Source organism: Oryctolagus cuniculus, chromosome 2 (genome assembly GCF_964237555.1).
Source record: "Oryctolagus cuniculus chromosome 2, mOryCun1.1, whole genome shotgun sequence".
NCBI classification, from domain to species: Eukaryota; Metazoa; Chordata; class Mammalia; order Lagomorpha; family Leporidae; genus Oryctolagus; species Oryctolagus cuniculus.
In genome coordinates, this window is record NC_091433.1 from 161,422,974 (window position 1) to 161,441,424 (window position 18,451).

The 18,451-nt window shown below is 36.6% G+C and overlaps 1 pseudogene; it reads left to right on the plus strand.

The window, feature by feature from the left end:
- Positions 1 to 567: 567 nt before the first annotated feature.
- LOC127490489 (U2 spliceosomal RNA) lies at positions 568 to 677 on the plus strand (annotated as a pseudogene).
- The last annotated feature ends 17,774 nt before the right edge of the window (positions 678 to 18,451 follow it).

Genomic DNA, 18,451 nt, shown 5'->3' on the forward strand with positions numbered 1-18,451 from the left:
TGCTATTATAAAGTAAATTAGTAGTATGTCATTGTAAAAATTAAAAGAAAAAAATGAGGACTAAGGGAGGAAGTAGGGGAGGGAGAGAGAGTGAAGTAGGAAATATCGTTATGTTCTTTTCTGTAAGTTCTCATGTAATGTTTATTTCACAAACATGACTATGGAAGAATTTCTTTTTTTAAAACAAATTATTTATTTATTTATTTGAAATGCACAAATACAGTGGGAAGGAGAAAGAGAAACACAGAGAGAGAGAGAGAGAGAGAGAGAGAGAGAGAGGGAGGCCTTTCATCTGCTGTTCATTCCTTAAATGGTCACAAATCTCAGTACTGGGCTAGGCTGAAGCCAGGAGCCAAAAACTTTTTTTTCCCACGTCTCCCACGAGGATGCAGGAGCCCAAGTACTTGGGCCATCTTCTGTTGCTTTCCCAGACTATCAGCAGGGACCTGGATCAGAAGTAGAGCAACGGGGACTCTAACTGGCACCTATATGGGATGCCAGCCCTGTAGATGGCTGCTTAGCCTTCTAAGCCACAGTACCGGCCCCAGGAAGAATTTTTAAGACAGCATTATTTCTTGGCCTTTTGGCTAAGATCAAATGTAGTATCTGTTCTTTTCAGTTTAATATCATTATGTCCTTAAAACTGTATATATGAAATACATGAAATTTGATTTCTTTACATAAATAAAAACTTTGATTTGCAGTTTTACTCAAATACACTATTATCATCTTTTGTCTAAATTAATACTATGAGGTAAGAAATGTAGAATTTAGATGAAATGGAATTAATTTATGCATAGAATATTTAACTTGCTATTTTACTAAAATATTACTATTAATAATACTGCAACTTGGATTACTTCTGAAAGAATTTCACAAAGTTAAAAAATCATCAAATCTTTATACTTTATGATTCCATTTATATAGTGTTCTTGAAATGACAAAATTTAAAAATAAAGAGATTTGTGGTTGCAAGGGTTGAGAGTGGGATAGGGAGGTGAGGAACTCCTATTGCTCCTTCACTTAAAAAAAAGAGATATTATATTCAAAATACAGAGAGAGAATTTACCCAAAGGAATTTAAATTGGCAAACAAAAAAAGCGGTCTGCACCCTAATGTTTATTGCAGCTCAATTCACAATAGCTAAGACCTGGAACCAACCTAAATGCCCATCAACGGTAGACTGGATAAAGAAATTATGGGATATGTACTCTTTAGAATACTATACTGCAGTAAGAAACAACGAAATCCAGTCATTTGCAACAAAATGGAGGAATCTGGAACACATCATGCTGAGTGAAATAAGCCAGTCCCAAAGGGACAAATACCATATGTTCTCCCTGATCGGTGATGACTGAATGAACACCAAGAGGGAAACCTGTTGGAGTGAGGTGGACACTATGGGAAACGGTGGCTTGATCAGCATAGCCCTGACTGTTAATGAACAACTTAATACATTATCCCTCTTAGTAGTTTTTTTTATCTGTTCTACTTAATATGACTGGTTTAGTTCTATAATTGATGCACAGTTATTCTTAAGTGTTGAAAATTAACTGAAATGTGATCCCTGTTGAACATGGGAGTGGGAATGGGAGAGGGAAGAGATGTATAATTTGGGACATGCTCAGGCTGACTTGCCCCAAGTGGTGGAGTTGGAAGCATACCAGGGGATTCCAATTCAATCCCATCGAGGTGGCATGTACCAATGCCATCTCACTATTCCAGGTGATCAATTTCGTTCACAGTTGGTCATGGTGGAGGGACTGGGAGTCAAAGGGAGCACATAGACAAGTCTAGTACCTGCTAACGCTAACCGATGGAGTAAATAAAGGGGAGAGTGATCCAACATGGGAAGTGAGATACTCAGCAGACTCATAGAATGGCAGATGTCCTAAATAGCACTCTGGCCTCAGAATCAGCCCTAAAGGCATTCGGATCTGGCTGAAAAGCCCATGAGAGTATTTCAGGCATGGAAAGCCAAGACACTCTGGCAAAAGATCTCTGTGAGTGAGATCCCAGTGGAAAGAACAGGTCATCAAAGAAGGAGGTACCTTTCTCTGAAGGGAGGAGAGAACCTCCACTTTGACTATGACCTTGTCTAAACAAGATAAGAGTCGGAGAACTCAGAGGGCTTCCATAGCCTTGGAAACTCATGACTGGAGCATAGGGAGATTACTGATGCCATAGACAGGAGTGTCAATTGGTAAAGTCAACAACAGGAGTCACTGTGCACTTACTCCTCATGTAGGATCTCTATCCTTAATGTGCTGTAGATTTAATGCTATAACGAGTACTCAAACAATATATTTCACTTTGTGTTTCTATGGGGGTGCAAACTGTTGAAATCCTTACTTAATGCATACTAAACTGATCCTCTGTAAAAAAAAAAAAAGAAAAGAAATTATCGATTCCCAACTTGACTCTCACTGGGATTAAACATGACAATAGGTCTGCTCTAATTTCATCATCATTTAAAAAAAAATCATCTATTATTTTTCACTTTTTGTTTCTGTGTGGGAGCAAACTGTTGAAATCCATACTTAATGTATACTAAGCTGATCTTCTGTATATTAAGATAATCGAAAATGAATCTTGATGTGAATGGAAGGGGAGAGGGAGTGGGAAAGGGGAGGGTTGTGGGTGGGAGGGACGGTATGGGGGGGAAGCCATTGTAATCCATAAATCGTACTTTGGAAATTTATATTCATTAAATAAAAGTTTAAAAAAATACAGAGAGAGAGACAGAGAGATATAGTGAGAAAGAGCACATGCTTGCTCCCAGTTCTGGGCCAGACCAAAGACAGGAACCAGGAATTTCATCCTTGTCTCCCACATGGATGGCTTCGTGCTTAAGCTCTTGGGCCATCTTCCACTGCTTTTCCTGGTGTATTAGCATGGAGCTATATTAAAAACAAAGCAGTTGGAACTTGAACTGGCACTCCAATGAGGGATGCCAGTGTCATAAGCAGCAGCTTAACCCATTACAACATAAAATCACTGTACATTTTAAATATTTATGGGCATTTGGATGTTCCTTGCAAATTATATTTCCATATGCTATATCAGTTTTATTGGTGCATTTTTCCAGTTTGTCATATAATGCTATTCCCGATTTAGGGTTTTTCCCCAATGAAAAAATATACTTGTACAGTGAAACTTATCTTTTTCTTATATTATATTTAAACCAATCTCTACCAAGTGAAAATTAAATGCATATCTTTGTGTTTGAACTATTATGCTTTAATTTGTGTGTTAAAACATTTAATTAATGTGTAAATAGTATGGGTAATAATAATAGTCAGTACTGACTGGATGCATTTTATGGCCAAGAACTTGATTAAATGCCTTCTTTTTATTATCTTAATTAGCTCTCATGTGTTAACTATTATATTCCATCCTATGTTGGTCAGAGTTCAGTTTTGCAGGATCTGTTGCCAATGATAATGTAACTTACACAGAATACTTCTCAGAAACTTCTGGAAACAATCCCAGAGCCATACTACAAAAATGGCTTTGCTAGGGAACTTCTGCTGTGGCCCCCACACTGTGATGATCAGGACAAGTGTCTCTCTCTGTCACTTAGGAAAGCTGATAAATCAGGATGTTCCAGCATCTCTCTCTCTCTCTCTCTCTCTCTGTTTTGCTCACTCTCTTTGTGTTAATTTTATTTATGTTATGTATTACAGAGACAGAAAGAGAGAGAAACAGTAAGAGAAAGAAAGATTGAGAAAGAGCTCCCATCTTGTGGTTCTGTCCCCAGATGCTTGCAATGTGTGCAGCAAGGTTAGGACTAACGCCACAAGTTTGAAACTCAATCCAGGTTTCAGGTGGCAAGAACTCAATTACTTGAGCCATCATTGGCTGTTTCCCAAAGTTTTACCTTGGTGGGAAGCTGGAGTCGGGGAGCAGATCCAGAGTACTTTGATGTGGGTTAGGTTAAATGCCACCTCCCATCTTCTGTTGTTTTGCTTTTTTTTTAAATTTTTTAATTGGGAAGTTAGAATCTTATTTATTTATTTAGGGGTTTAGAAACTTTTCTATTTTTTTTTTTTAATTTTTTGACAGGCAGAGTGGACAGTGAGAGAGAGAGAGACAGAGAGAAAGGTCTTCCTTTGCCGTTGGTTCACCCTCCAATGGCCGCCGTGGCCAGCGCAATGCAGCCGGAGCACCGCGCTGATCTGATGGCAGGAGCCAGGTACTTATCCTGGTCTCCCATGGGGTGCAGGGCCCAAGTACTTGGGCCATCCTCCACTGCACTCCCTGACCACAGCAGAGAGCTGGCCTGGAAGAGGGGCAACCAGGACAGAATCCGGCGCCCCAACCAGGACTAGAACCTGGTGTGCTGGCACCGCAAGGCGGAGGATTAGCCTAGTGGGCCGCGGCCAGTAACTTTTCCTTTTAGCAAACACATAAATACTATGTATTTATGGACTACCATATGGTGTTTCCACACACATACATCTATGTGTGTGTGCATATAGATATCCCTGAGGGATGGTGCCACATCTTCTACTGGGAAATGACTTTACCTGCTCCTCTGAGATGCCAGGAAAGCCCTTCACAATGCTCACTGCAGCCTTCCCCGATTTGTGGAGCTAAAACTACTTCATGGGAGCTTTTTCAAATGCAAAATTTTTAGCTTCAAGTTGATCTGAAAACTAAGACTCTAAGGTTGCATGTACCAATGCCATCTCACAAGTCCAAGTGATCAATTTCAGTTTCCAATTGATCACACTGATAGGTCTAAGAGTCTAAGGGATCACACAAACAAGACTAGTGTCTGCTAATACTAACTGATAGAATCAAAAAGGGAGAGAACGATCCAACATGGGAAGCGGGATACACAGCAGACTCATAGAATGGCAGATGTCCTAAACAGCACTCTGGCCTCAGAATCAACCCTTAAGGCATTCAGATCTGGCTGAAGAGCCCATGAGAGTATTTTAAGCATGGAAAGCCAAGACACTCTGGCAAAACAAACAAACAAACAAACAAAACCCAATGAAAGATCTCTGCGAGTGAGATCCCAGTAGAAAGAACGGGCCAACAAAGAAGGAGGTACCTTTCTCTGAAGGGAGGAGAGAACTTCCACTTTGACCTTGTCTAAATAAGATCGAAGTCAGCAAACTCAAAAGGCTTCCATAGCCTTGGAAACTCATGACTAGAGCCTAGGGAGATTATTGACGCTATAAACAAGAGTGTCAAATTGTTAAGTCAACAACAGGAGTCACTGTGTACACACTCTTTATGTGGGATCTCTGTCCTTAATGTGAGTTCAATGTGAATTAATGCTATAACTAGTACTCAAACTGTATTTTACACTTTGTGTTTCTGTGTGAAGCTGATGAAATCTTTACTTAATATATACTAAATCGATCTTCTGTATATAAAGGTAATTGAAATTGAATCTTGATGTGAATGGAATGGGAGAGGGAGCGGGAGATGGGAGGGGTGCGGGTGGGAGAGAAGTTATGGGGGGGGGGAAAGCCATTGTAATCCATTAGCTGTACTTTGGAAATTTATATTTACTAAATAAATGTAAAAAAAAAAGAAAACTAAAAACTTTACACTCAGTCTCCTGTGTACAGAAAGTAATGCATAGAAGATTTGAGAGGTCCTCGTAGGCCTTGTATATCTTGCTATAGTATAGAAGATACAGACTTTTAGAGTTTGTCTAACTGCAAAGTTCTACAGATAGAAAGTGTTGGGACTAGGATTTGAAACTAAAAAATATGCTTTCAAGGTATATGATCTTTATTACACTAGACATCCTTCATGGTACATTTCTTTTCTTTCTTTTTGTATTTGAAAGATTTAATATTTAAATGGTGAATCACAAAACACCTTGAATATTCTTTTTTTGCTTTTTAGTTTCTTTTTTTATTTATATAAGGTGAAGGAGTTTCATATATACAGATTTAGGAGTGGAGTGATACTTCCCACCTTATGCTCCCCCCACCCATACTACTACCCTTCCTCCTCCTTACTTTCTTATTATGTATTTTAATTTTTTTTACAATGACATACTTTAAGTTTATTTTATAATCATAATATTAACCTCCACTAAGAAAAGAATTGGACAAGTAGTAAGAAGAAGAAGAAGAAGAAGAAGAAGAAGAAGAAGAAACAGTATTCCTCAATAGTAGAGAGAAGGGCTGCAATCAATTCCCAGAATGCTAATTTGACTTTTTTTGTACTCTATTAATTACCACAGATTAGGAAAAACATATGACATTTGTCTTTCTGGGACTGGTTTATTTCACTAATTATAATGTTTTCTAATTGTATCAATTTTGTTGCAAAAGACAGGATTTAGTTTATTTTTATGGTAGAGTAGTACTCAATAGTGTATGTATACCACATTTTCTTTATCCAGTGATTGGTTGATGGGCTTCTGGGTTGATTCCATATCATAGCTATTGTGAACTGAGTTGCAATAAACATGGGAGCACAGATTGGGAAGTAGAAATCTGTGTATAGTCTTCAGCTGTGACTACTTTTTCCCCATATCACCTTTCATTACTTTAACTAAAATATCTGAGAGGAGCTCCTTGGGAACCTTACAGTTTGGAGGTCACAGTTCAGACTTGGGTAAACTCAGTTTGGCTTCTGATGGAGGTTGGTCATGGTGGATGAGGAGGAATGGTCACCTGGTGAGCCAGCAGCAAGAGAGACACAGCAGATAGAAGTTGAACTCCAGTAATCAACCCTCTTGCAAGAACTGCCCTCCAAGAGACACTTCTGATGATCTAAGACTGTTCTTCAGATCCATTTCTCAGACACTGCAGTTAGATCCAGTCACCACCCACAATCTACTAACCATTAACATTAAGACATCATTTTAAATATCTGCGAGTTTTGAGAAGTTGAGGACTACTGAACTCATACCTTGTATGTCTGTTTATAACTTTAAACCACTTTTATCAACCTTTAAAAGACTCACCTATTGATTTTATATATAAAGTAAACATATAAATTTGGTTCTATAAAGCATCTCTAAGATTTCTTATATTAATAATAGTTATGATTTTTAATGGTTGAAAAAAGCAATTTCCATTGTTTGAATTTCTTTAGATATTTAACCTATGTTATTTTATTTAAATAATAATAAGCCTATGTGAAGTAATTATTAAAATTCAATTTACAGATCATTATGCTTAGTGAAATCAGCTAGATGCAAAAAGACAAATATCATCTGTTTTCTCTCATTTTTGGTAGGTAATATATGTACAAACAACAAAAAAAGTGAAATTCACATTTTGAGATTTGATTATTGTTTATAGCCCTCATCTATACTTTTGTGGAGCAGTGGTCTTTCAACTTTCTACTTGTTGAACACTTTGTTTAGTTGAGAATTAAGCCTGAGATTATAAGGCAAATTGAAAGTATGTTATTGCAAAAATTAAAAGAATAAAAAGAAAGGAAGGAAGGAGGAGGAGAAGGACTTTTGTTATTTCTTTAAATTTTATTTATGAGATACATGAAATATGTTCTCTTTATATAAATAAACAGTTTACAGATGAATAAACTAAGAGTTAAGCATGGCTGTCAGGAACCAAAGGGATCACATAAACAAGAATAGTGTCTGCAAATACTAGCTGATAGAATAAAAAAGGGAGAGAACGATCCAACATGGGAAGTGAGATACACAACAGACCCATAGAATGGCAGATGTCCTAACAGCGCTCTGCCTCAGAGGCATGCGAATCCAGCTGAAAAGCCCATGAGAGTATTTCAGGCATGGAAAGCCAAGACACTCTGGGGGAAAAAAAAAAGCAAAAAACAAAACAAAAAAACACCTAAATGAAAGATCTCCGCGAGTGAGATCCCAGTGGAAAGAACAGGTCATCAAAGAAGGAGGTACCTCTCTCTGAAGGGAGGAGAGAACTTCCACTTTGACCTTGGCCTTGTCTAAATATGATCACAGTCAGTGAACTCAGGGAGCATCCATAGCCTTGGCAGCTCATGACAAGAGCCTAGGGTGATTACTGATGCCATAAACAAGAGGGTCAATTTGTTAAGTCAACAACAGGAGTCACTGTGCACTTACTCCTCATGTAGGATCTTTGTCCTTAGTGTGCTTGCTGTACATTGAGATTTAATGCTATAACTAGTACTCAAACAGTATTTTTCACTTTATGTTTCTGTGTGGGAGCAAACTGTTGAAATCTTTACTTAATGCATGCTAAACTGATCTTCTGTATATAAAGAGAATCGAAAATGAATCTTGATGTGAATGGAAGGGGAGAGAGAGCGGGAAAAGGGAGGGTTGCGGGTGGGAGGGATGTTATGGGGGGGAAGCCATTGTAATCCATAAGCTGTACTTTGGAAATTTATATTCATTAAATAAAAGTTAAAAAAAAGCATGGCTGTCCAGTTTGTACACGTTTATGAATTCCAAAGTTCATGCTTTTCTTCTGATACAGTGGATCTTGTCAGATCCTATATGTACTCTTGCAAGGCTTAGGGTCAGAAGAAAGGAAAACCCCAGCATGTTATTCGATCTTTGAAATTAAAAAAAAGTATATTCTGTTGAAAGTGATATTTAAATATTAATTTCTGTACAATTGAAAACAATGTATATATGCATTCATGTTAAGAATACTATAGAGGCTGGCGCCGTGGCTCACTTAGTTAATCCTCCAGCTGTGGCGCCAGCATCCCCTTTGGACGCTGGTTCAAGTCCCTGTTCTCCTCTTCCAGTCCAGCTCTCTGCTGTGGTTTGGGAGGGCAGTGGAGGATGGCCCAAGTCCTTGGGCTTCTGCACCCGTGTGGGAGACCAGGGAGAAGCATCTGGCTCCTGGCTTCAGATCGATGCAGTGCCAGCCGTAGTGGCCATTGAGGAGTGAACCAATGGAAGAAAGACCTTTCTCTTTGTCTCCCTTTCACTATCTGTAACACTACCTGTCAAAAAAAAAAAATACTATAGAAGGACCTATCATTATTTTCCATTCATTAAATTATTGGTCTATATTATAGTGCCATAAAATAGTTTATTAACAATTTGCCACACTTGGTGTACATCATTTTATTTCAAGTAACCAACTAGATATAGAGAATATGGTATGTACACAGTAGCATAATAGAATTATTCATAAAATGTGGCAGTTTATTGGGACAAATAATTATTTTACAGTCCTTGTCTGAAATACTCCCTTCTTTTCCTATATTCTACTGCCTTTGCCCAAAAGTAATTGTTTCCTATTATTTTTCTAATTTACTTTCCCTGGTGGACAAGACCTTCCACAAACCATGAGAAAGGCAAATGTATTGCTGTCAGAAAAAAAAAATGTAATTTCATTCAATGTCAGAAAAGTGTCTTAGCTAAGAGTCTTTAGAAAACAGGGCCGGCGCCGCGGCTCACTAGGCTAATCCAGGCAGCACGGTGCGCCGGCCACAGCACGCTGGCCACGGCGGCCATTGGAGAGTGAACCAACGGCAAAGGAAGACCTTTCTCTCTCTCTCTCTCTCTCACTGTCCACTCTGCCTGTCAAAAAAAAAAAAAAAAAAAAAAAGATGAAGGAGTGGACAGAGCATTTAAATTATTTACTGGCTTCCTCTGTCTCCTGTTTCTGATTGGTCAAATATGTGTTACCCCTGCAACCAAGAGAAAAGTGAAGTTCCATGTGCTGACTGTTGCACTTTATCCATGTTTCAGTGGTAGGGAGAGACCAGAGGACTGTGCTATACATTTTATCAGACAAATGATAAAAATGAGCCTACATACAATCAGTTGCAGTAATACTGAGTGATCAAAGTGGAGCAAATGTTCAAGTATCCAGGAGGAAAATGTTGCCTATAGAATCCAGGAGAGCACCTAAGATATGTTTATTGTAGTGCACATTCTATGACACTCATGTATATCTGTGCCTTTGATTGTGCTTGTATATCATATTTAACTCTCATGCTCAAATATAAGACCTCAGTTTTTATGAGAATAAGATGTTTTTCCTCCCTTCCCTAGAGGCAAGACATAAATCTAATCAGTTCTTTATAACTAGCCCTGACTGGCTACAGTGTGGCAACGATCTCTCAGGCTGTTCCAGTCTACCCTACTGATGCATCTGTGAGTTAAGCCCAAACCCTTCTTTCCCCTGTGGATTACTCATGGTGAATTCTCTCATGAGGCATGAAGTGTAGGCTTGAACAAACATTGGTATGATAAAAGGGAATGACCTGAGAGATGGAACCATCAGTTTGTATATCTTACTTACCCCAGGATTAAATAGATCGCCAGGTCCTTACTTGTCCACATTTCTTTCTTTTTCTCTGTGTCTCTCATATGCTCCCTACGCTCAGGAGCAGTGTGTTCTTTATTGCTTTACATTTGGATTTAGCTATGTTAGTGGTCTTGGCAAGTGTAATAGAAGCAGAAATGACAATGCACCAGTGTGAGCTGAAGCTTTAAGAGGCATTGTGTTTTTTCGCTTCTCCCCCCATCCCTTGAACTTATTTTGTTATTAGAGGAGCAGGTCATGGTAACTACTATTCTCTGAATAAGTGACATTTCAAGCAGAACTAAATCCAACTTGCAGCCTGGGGTTAATTCAGCAGACTCAAAAGTCCATGGTGAAGAACAAATGTTTGTTTTATTAAATTACTGAGCTTTTCTTGTTGCTTGTTATACAGTATTATTGCAGCAGAAACTTCTCCAATGGATTGCTGCTGCCCTTGTTTGTACTAAAACTTGATGGATTTGCTCATATGTCTCTTGATAGGTAGCTGAGAATTCATAGTTACTTACTGTCCCCATTTAGACATAGTCTTTCCTAGGGTTCAAACACACTAGGACTTATATATTTCTAATGAAGAATAATTCTTTGCTGTGGGGGAGATGCCAGAAATCTGAAATAATGTGCTGAATTTCACTAGCTCCATTCTCCTAGATGCTCCATCCAGCATCCCTAGCCATCTCCCTCTAGTCTATTATATAATGTTGATCAAGTCTTAATGATATTTGAGGGTTTTAGAATACTCAGAATTTCTAATTGCCTACACTATGTGTTAATTATTTAATATAACTAGGTATAATGATATAGATTATTGGCAATAATTTGCTTGTCTGTAAAAACTCTAGAATAATGAAAAGAAGAGAAATTGTGTTAGTAGCCAAATAGTGAGTTGAATTTAAAATGCCCAAATAAGTTAATAGAGGTTTTAGTTCAGAAGAAAAATATGCTTTTTATGTTTGTTTTACTTATTTTCTGATTTTAATTTAAAAACTATAATTGACAAATTTACAGATTTATGCTATACAATGTAATGTTTAATATAAGTTTACATTGTGAAATGGCAAAATGAAGCTACTTAATATGAATTATCAGCCATACTTATCTTTTTTGTGATAAGAACATTTATATTCTCTTAGCAATTTTGAGTATGCAATGTATTGTTATTAACTTTAGGTACTTTGATGTACAATATAATTCTTGAATTTATTCTTCCCTTTTATTTTATTCTCACTATTTATTTTATTCTCACTTTTAAAATAAAGTTTAGTAATACATGAGCAATGACTAGAGCAAGAAAAATATTGAAAGCATAGAATAATTACAAAGAACAAAAAGTCAATGCAACTAATATGTAGTGGTTTCTTGCATGAATTATTAGAGACCTGAGCCTTTTAAAATATGGATTATTTGAGTAACGTGCCATTGATTGTTAGCTTATGTATTTCTTTGTAAGCATTGTAGATTTCAGAGCAAGGTGTTTTGGCTACAAAGGAATATATATGATCTTTTCCTTCTAATAACTTGATAGAAGGGCAGAGCATACTATTTGCATATTTTCACATTAAGAAAAAATTTCTCTAGTTTCTAAAATTTAAGTGGCTTTCCTTGGACATTACCATAAATGAATTTACTTAAGACTTTGCCTTCGGATACAGAAATTTAGAAACAGCAATGTAGTAAATAAGAATAACAACAGAAATTTATATTCTGCATATTCTTATCCTATCGTGAACCTGATAAAGGGATTACAGGGCAAAATATGTTTAGGAATTCAAAGAAAAGGAAGAATCTCCAAAAAGAAACAGGGAGTTGAACACTGGTGTACTTAGAGCAGAACACTGGAGGAAGATTTGTATGCTCGAGAAGTGAATAAGAACACTCAGCGCACATTTTCTATGAATTTCTAAAGCTGAGCAAGGCTGCAATGAAAGTGTACACTCCCTGGGATCCATACTCAGGAAGTTTTCACTCCTTGCAATGTAGACTTTCCTACCATAGGGCTCCTCATGTACTGAAAAGAATGGAGATGGTGGGAGGATGTGGAATATACCCTGTAAGGATCAGCCCTGGGTAGGAGGGAGAAGATATCCTAGGATTCTACCTTCTTTATGGAGGAAGTGAAAACAGACAAAGCAAAAAGAAAAAAAAAAAAAGCTTTCCAGCAAAGGCCAGACACTTCTAATGTGTCCCTCAGTTTTTGAATAAAAAGAATAATTTTGGTGAAAAAAGTCATCTAGATCTGTGGAGAGGCAGAGAAATCCAATGGCCCAAGCCATTAGAAATCTGTACCAATAAAAGAGGGGCAAACTTCCACAACACCAGCCATATAAACCACAAAAGACACAATATAGCTAACATGCTAATGAAATAATAGATTACTCAGAAAGCAAAATCCTGGAATTCAGGGACAAGGCTTCCCAGAATCCATGACTGAATCAGGACAATTCAAATAGTCCCTCTTCACAACCAACAGGCATGCAAAGCAAATTTCCTGGGTGCAAGATCTGGGATAGGAGGAAGAGCAGACAGGGAGAGAGAGGAAGTACAAGAGAGAGAGAGAGAGAGAGAGAGAGAGAGAGAGAGAGAGAGAGAGAGAGAGAGGGAGATAGTTGAGGAACTGACTAGAACTGAGCCTGAGGGTAGGATAGAAACATCCAAAAATACTTTCTGACAGTGTAATGTTTGTAGATAATACAAGGCAAAACTGGAGGAGTTTGAAGATTGTGGTTTATTAAGTAGAGTAGCAGAAAGAAAAAACCTCAAACACAGATCAACTGTTGAATAGATTATTCAAACCCTCACAATAAAGATGTGGAAGAAGAAAAAAAATGACCATTTCTATTCACTCACCACTCTCTATATATTAAATTTCATGGATAAGAGAAAATATGATATTTTTCTTTCTGAGTATAGTTTATTTCACTTAGCAAAATTTTTCCAGTTCTTCCCATTTTGTTTCAAATGTCAGGATTTCATTCTTATTTATAGCTGAGTAATATTCCATCATGTATATATACCACATTTTCTTTATTCAATCATTTATTGGTGGACATCTGAATTGATTCCATATATTTGCTATTTTGAATTGAGCTGCTATAAACATGGGAGCTAAGGTATGTCTTTCATAGTCTGATTTCTGGATATATTCCTAGGAGTGGGATATCTGGATCGTAAGGTAGATATATTTTTAGTTTTGCAAAGAATCTCCACAATGTTTTCCATAATGGTTGTACAATTTAGCATTCCTAAAAGTGTAGGGTAAGTTTTTCTGCACCTCACCAGAATTAGTTATTTGTTTTGATTTTTTGATAATACCCATTCTAACTGGAGTGAGGTGATAACCTCACTGTGATTTTGATTTGCATTTCCCTGATAGCTGGTGATCCTGAGTATTTTTTCATATGTCTGTTAGCCATTTGTAATTCATCTTTTGAATAATTCTTGGTCATATCCTTTGTCCATTTTGACTGCACTGGTTTTTTTTTGTTTGTAGAGTTTCTTGTGTTCCTTATATGTCCTGGTTATTAATCCTTTATTGGATGTCTAATGTTCAAATAATTTTCCCTTTCTATCAGTTGCCTCTTCACCTTGTTAATTGCTTCCTGTGCTGTGCAGAAGCATCTAAGGTTGATGCAATTTCATTTGTCTATTTTTGCTTTTTTGGCCTGTGCTTCTGGGGTGTTATCCAAGAAGTCTTTCTGTAGGCTAATGTCTTACAGTGTTTCTCTCACTATTTCCTGTACTAATTCGATGGTTTGAGTTCTTAAGTTTAGATCCTTGATACATTGTGAGTTAATTTTTGTATATGGTGAAAGGTAGGGGGGTCATGATTCAAGCCTCAACTATGGAAATCCAGTTTTCTCAACACCATTTGTTAAAGAGAATGTTGTTTCTCTGGGGAATTACTTTAGCTAGTTTGTCAAAGATTGTTTGGTTATGGATGTGTAGATGTGTGGATTAACTTCTTGGATTTCTATTCTATTCCATTATTGTCCCAACATCAGGATGTTTTGATTATAACAGCTCATTATTTATTTATTTGAAAGCCAGAGATACAGAGAAAGAGAGGAGAGAAAGATAGAAGGGGGTCATTCATCTGCTGGTTCACTCCCTAAAGGATGGCAATGGCTGGGGCTGGGTGAGAAAGAAACCAAGAGCCAGGAGCTCTTCTGATTCTCCCATTTGGGTGCCAGGTCCCAATCCCCTGGACCAGCCCCTGCTGCTTTCACAGGTGCATCAGTAGGGAGGAGGATCAGAAGTGGAGCAGGCAGGACCTGAAGTGGTGCCCACATGGGATGTGAATGCTGCAGGAGGAGGCTGAACTTCTACGCACAGCACTGGCCCCTGTATAATACTTTTAAATCTGGTATGTGATGCCTATGGCTTTGTTTTTTACTGTTGAAGATTGCTTTTGCTATTCGGGGTCTTTTGTGTTCCTATATGAATTTTATGATTGATGTTTTCTAGTTCTGTGAGGAATGTCCTTGGTATTTTGATAGGGATCACTTTGAATTTAAGTAGCTTTGAACAGTATGATCATTTTGATGGCATTAATTCTTCCAATCTATGAACATGAGAGATTTTTAATTTGTTGTATCTTCCTCTACTTCTTCCATTAATGTTTTATAATTTTCATTTTAGAAATCATCCTCATCCTTGGTTAAATTTATCCCAATGCATTAAATTTTTTATAGCTTATAAGTTCTTTCTCAGTCAGAAGATTCTTGGTTTATAAGAATGGTATTGACTTTTGCGTGTTGATTTTATGTCCTGCAACTTTGCCAAATTCTCTTATGAGTTCTAACAGGCACCTGGTATTGTTTTTTGATTTCCCAATTTAAAGCACCATCTGCAAACAGGGATAATTTAACTTTCTCCTTTCCCATTTTTATCCCTTTTTTATCCCATTTTTATCCCTTTTATTTCTGTTTCTTATCTAATGGCTCTAGCTAAAATTTTCAGAACTTTATTGAATAATAGGGTGAGAGTGGCCATCCTTGCCTGGTTCCAATTCTTAGTAGAAATGTTTCTAGCTTTTCTCTATTCAATATGATTCTGACTGTAGGTTTGTAATACCTAGCTTTGATTGCATTTTGTTAATGTGATGTATCTCCTTTATTGATTTGTATATGTGGAAACACTTGGATCTTTGGGATAAATCTCATTTGGTCAAGGTAAATGATCTTTTTGACATGTTGTTGGGTTTGACTTGCTGGTATTTGTTTAGGATTTTCACATCTATATTCATCAAGGATATTGTTCTATAGTTCTTTTTTTTGTTGTTTCTGTCTAGTTTTGGAATTAAGATAATACTGGCCATTTAGAATGCGTTTGGAAGGGTTCTCTTCCCTTTTACTGTTTTGAATACAGTAAGAAGAATTGGTTTAGTTATTCCTTAAAAGGGAATTAAAAGCTTCAGCAGTGAAGCCATCTGGTCCTGGGGTTTTTGTTGTTGTGCTTTTTATTACTGATTCTATCTCATTCTTGGTTATTGGTCTGTTCAGGTTTTTGATGTCTTCATGCTTCAATTTTAGTATATTATATGTGTCCAGGAAACTAATTCTTCTAAATTTCCGATTTATATATATCTATTTGTATTAATTCCAAGGATTCCTTATATTTATTAAACTACACCAAATAGGTCAATTTAAAAAATTTCTCTCTATACACATTTATTTACTACTGAAAATTAAAACACCACATCAACCTTTCCTTTTATTGTAATTCGAACATTTTTTAAAACAAGAATAGCTAATTATCTGCCATAATTTTTATGCAATAGCCAAAATATCCAATGTTTATTTACATTTCTCTCCCACAAGCTACTTTGCACATCTTGGTTCTAGATTTCATCTTATTGACTCTAGCCTTCCATAACACATGGAAATACTTTAAACTTATTGATGCTTCTTCTCTGGATCAAATAAAAAAGAACTAAAGTATATTCAAAGCCATTAAAATGCATTCAAACTATAGAATCAATTTAAATTACTATTGTTAAACTAGAAAGAGAAAGATATCACAATTAGTATCATAGATTATCAAGATTACGGATATACAAGTCCATCTAAAACATAGAATGGCGTTCTCTGTCTACTACATAACATTAGTAGCAAGACAGTTTAGTAAGGCTCATGCCTAAACTGACTCTGTTTTAATCCATTTGCATCCTAGGATTTTCTGTAGGATTCCATTGATGAAATAGGCAGAAACTGCAGTGACATTGAATGACTCACTTTGTTTACTCCCAAATCACTTAAGTTTAAAGTTTCTGCCTTTCTCTCCACTTAGATGACAATGACCTTATTCATCTTCTTGTGGGCATCTGGAACACCATCTTTTCACCTGTGTCAGGCTGTTGAGTTGGATCTTCTGGTACCGAGGAAGAGAATTTGGTGGTAGGGTTGAGTGTCAACTGTTAACAATTCTGGACAAAATTAAAGGTTGCTGAATCCCGAGAATTTTCTTCAGTGGACATCCAAAAAGAATCCAGGGTCAAAGTTGGGTTCAGCTTTTGTGATGGGTCCACGAAGCCTAGTCCAACACACTCTTAAGTGTTGGATCTAAGGGAAGAGTATCCCGGACTATCCGGTTCTATTCTTGGTAATTCTGTGGTAGCAATTGTGACATTTCCTTTTTCATCTGTGATTTGGGCTCCCTGCCCCATTTTGGTCTGCTTATTTTATCACAAAACCAACCTCTTCATTTCACAGATCTTTTGTACAGTTTTTTTCAATTTCTATTTTATTCCTTCTCTAATTTTTCTAATTATCATTCTTTCTCTTAATTTTGGGTTTACTTTGTCCTTATTTATTTATTTATTTATTTGAGAGATACAGCTACAGACTGTGTGAGGAAGAGACAGAAAGAAAGGTCTTCCATCTGCTGGTTCACTACCCAAATGGTCACCACTTTACCAGGCAACAAGCAGAGAGTTGGATCAGAAGAGGAGCAGCCAGGACTCAAACTAGCACCCATATGGGATTCTGGTTCTGCAGGCAGAGGCTTAGCCTATTGTACCACAGTGCCAGCCCCCTTGTGCTTGTTTTTTTTTTAAGTCCTTGATATACATTGTTAGATATTTTATTTGATCCCTTTCCAATTTTTTAATGTAGACACTTTCTGCAAAAAAACTATCCTCTTAACACTACATTTGCTGTATTCCATAAGTTTTCATATTTTGTGTTTTCATTTTCATTAATTTCAAGAAATTTTTTGATTTTACCTTTGATTATTTTATCATCCACTATTTATTCAGGAGCATATTTTTCAGTCTCCAGGAGTTTGCATATATTCTACAGCTTCTTTGTTGTTTATTCCCAGCTTCATTTCACTGTGATCTGAAAAGTTACATGATGTAATTTCAACTTTTTTGAATTTGTTGGGACTTGTCTTAAGCATAGTATATGATCTATCCAAAGAATGTTCCAGTCGGTGGTGAAAACAATGTGTGTTCTGTAGCTGTGGGATGAAATGTCTGTGCACAATGTTTAGTCCATTTGGTTTATAGTATAGACTAACGCTTTTTGTTTATTGGATGATTTTTTGGTCTGGTTTATCACTTTATCATTGATGAAAGTGCATTGTTGAAGTGTTCTTTTTTTATTAGAACTTATATTCTCCTTTACCTTAAATACCATTTGTTTCATAAAACCAGATGTCTTAGAATTGGATGCATATACATTTACTATAGCCACATCTTCTTATTGAATTGATTTTTTAATCATTACATAATGACCTTATTTGTCTCTTTCAATAGTTTTTGTCTTAAGATTTATTATGTATGATATCAGTATATATCAGTATATGTACTCCTGCTAGCTTTTCATTTCCATTTGCATGGAATACTTTTTCCCATCCTTTGACTTTTTTCTTTTACTTTGTGTGTATCATTATTGGTAAAGTATGTTTCTTATAGGTAGAATATAGCGGCGTCTTTGTCTTTTTTTTTAATCCATTCAGCCAGTCTGTATCTTTTAATTGGAGAATTTATTCCATTTAAATCCAAGATTATTATTCATAAGTAATGATTTGGTCCTACCATTTTCCCATAAATATTGCTATTGTATGTTTTAAATCTTCTTTGTTGCTTTGTAACATAAGGTTTGCTGTGTTCATATTCCTTCATGATGCTGATTGTCTTTCTCTGTTTCTGTATGTAGCATATCCTTCATTATCATTTGTAAGGCTAGCAAGGAGGTGAAAATTCTTTCATTTTT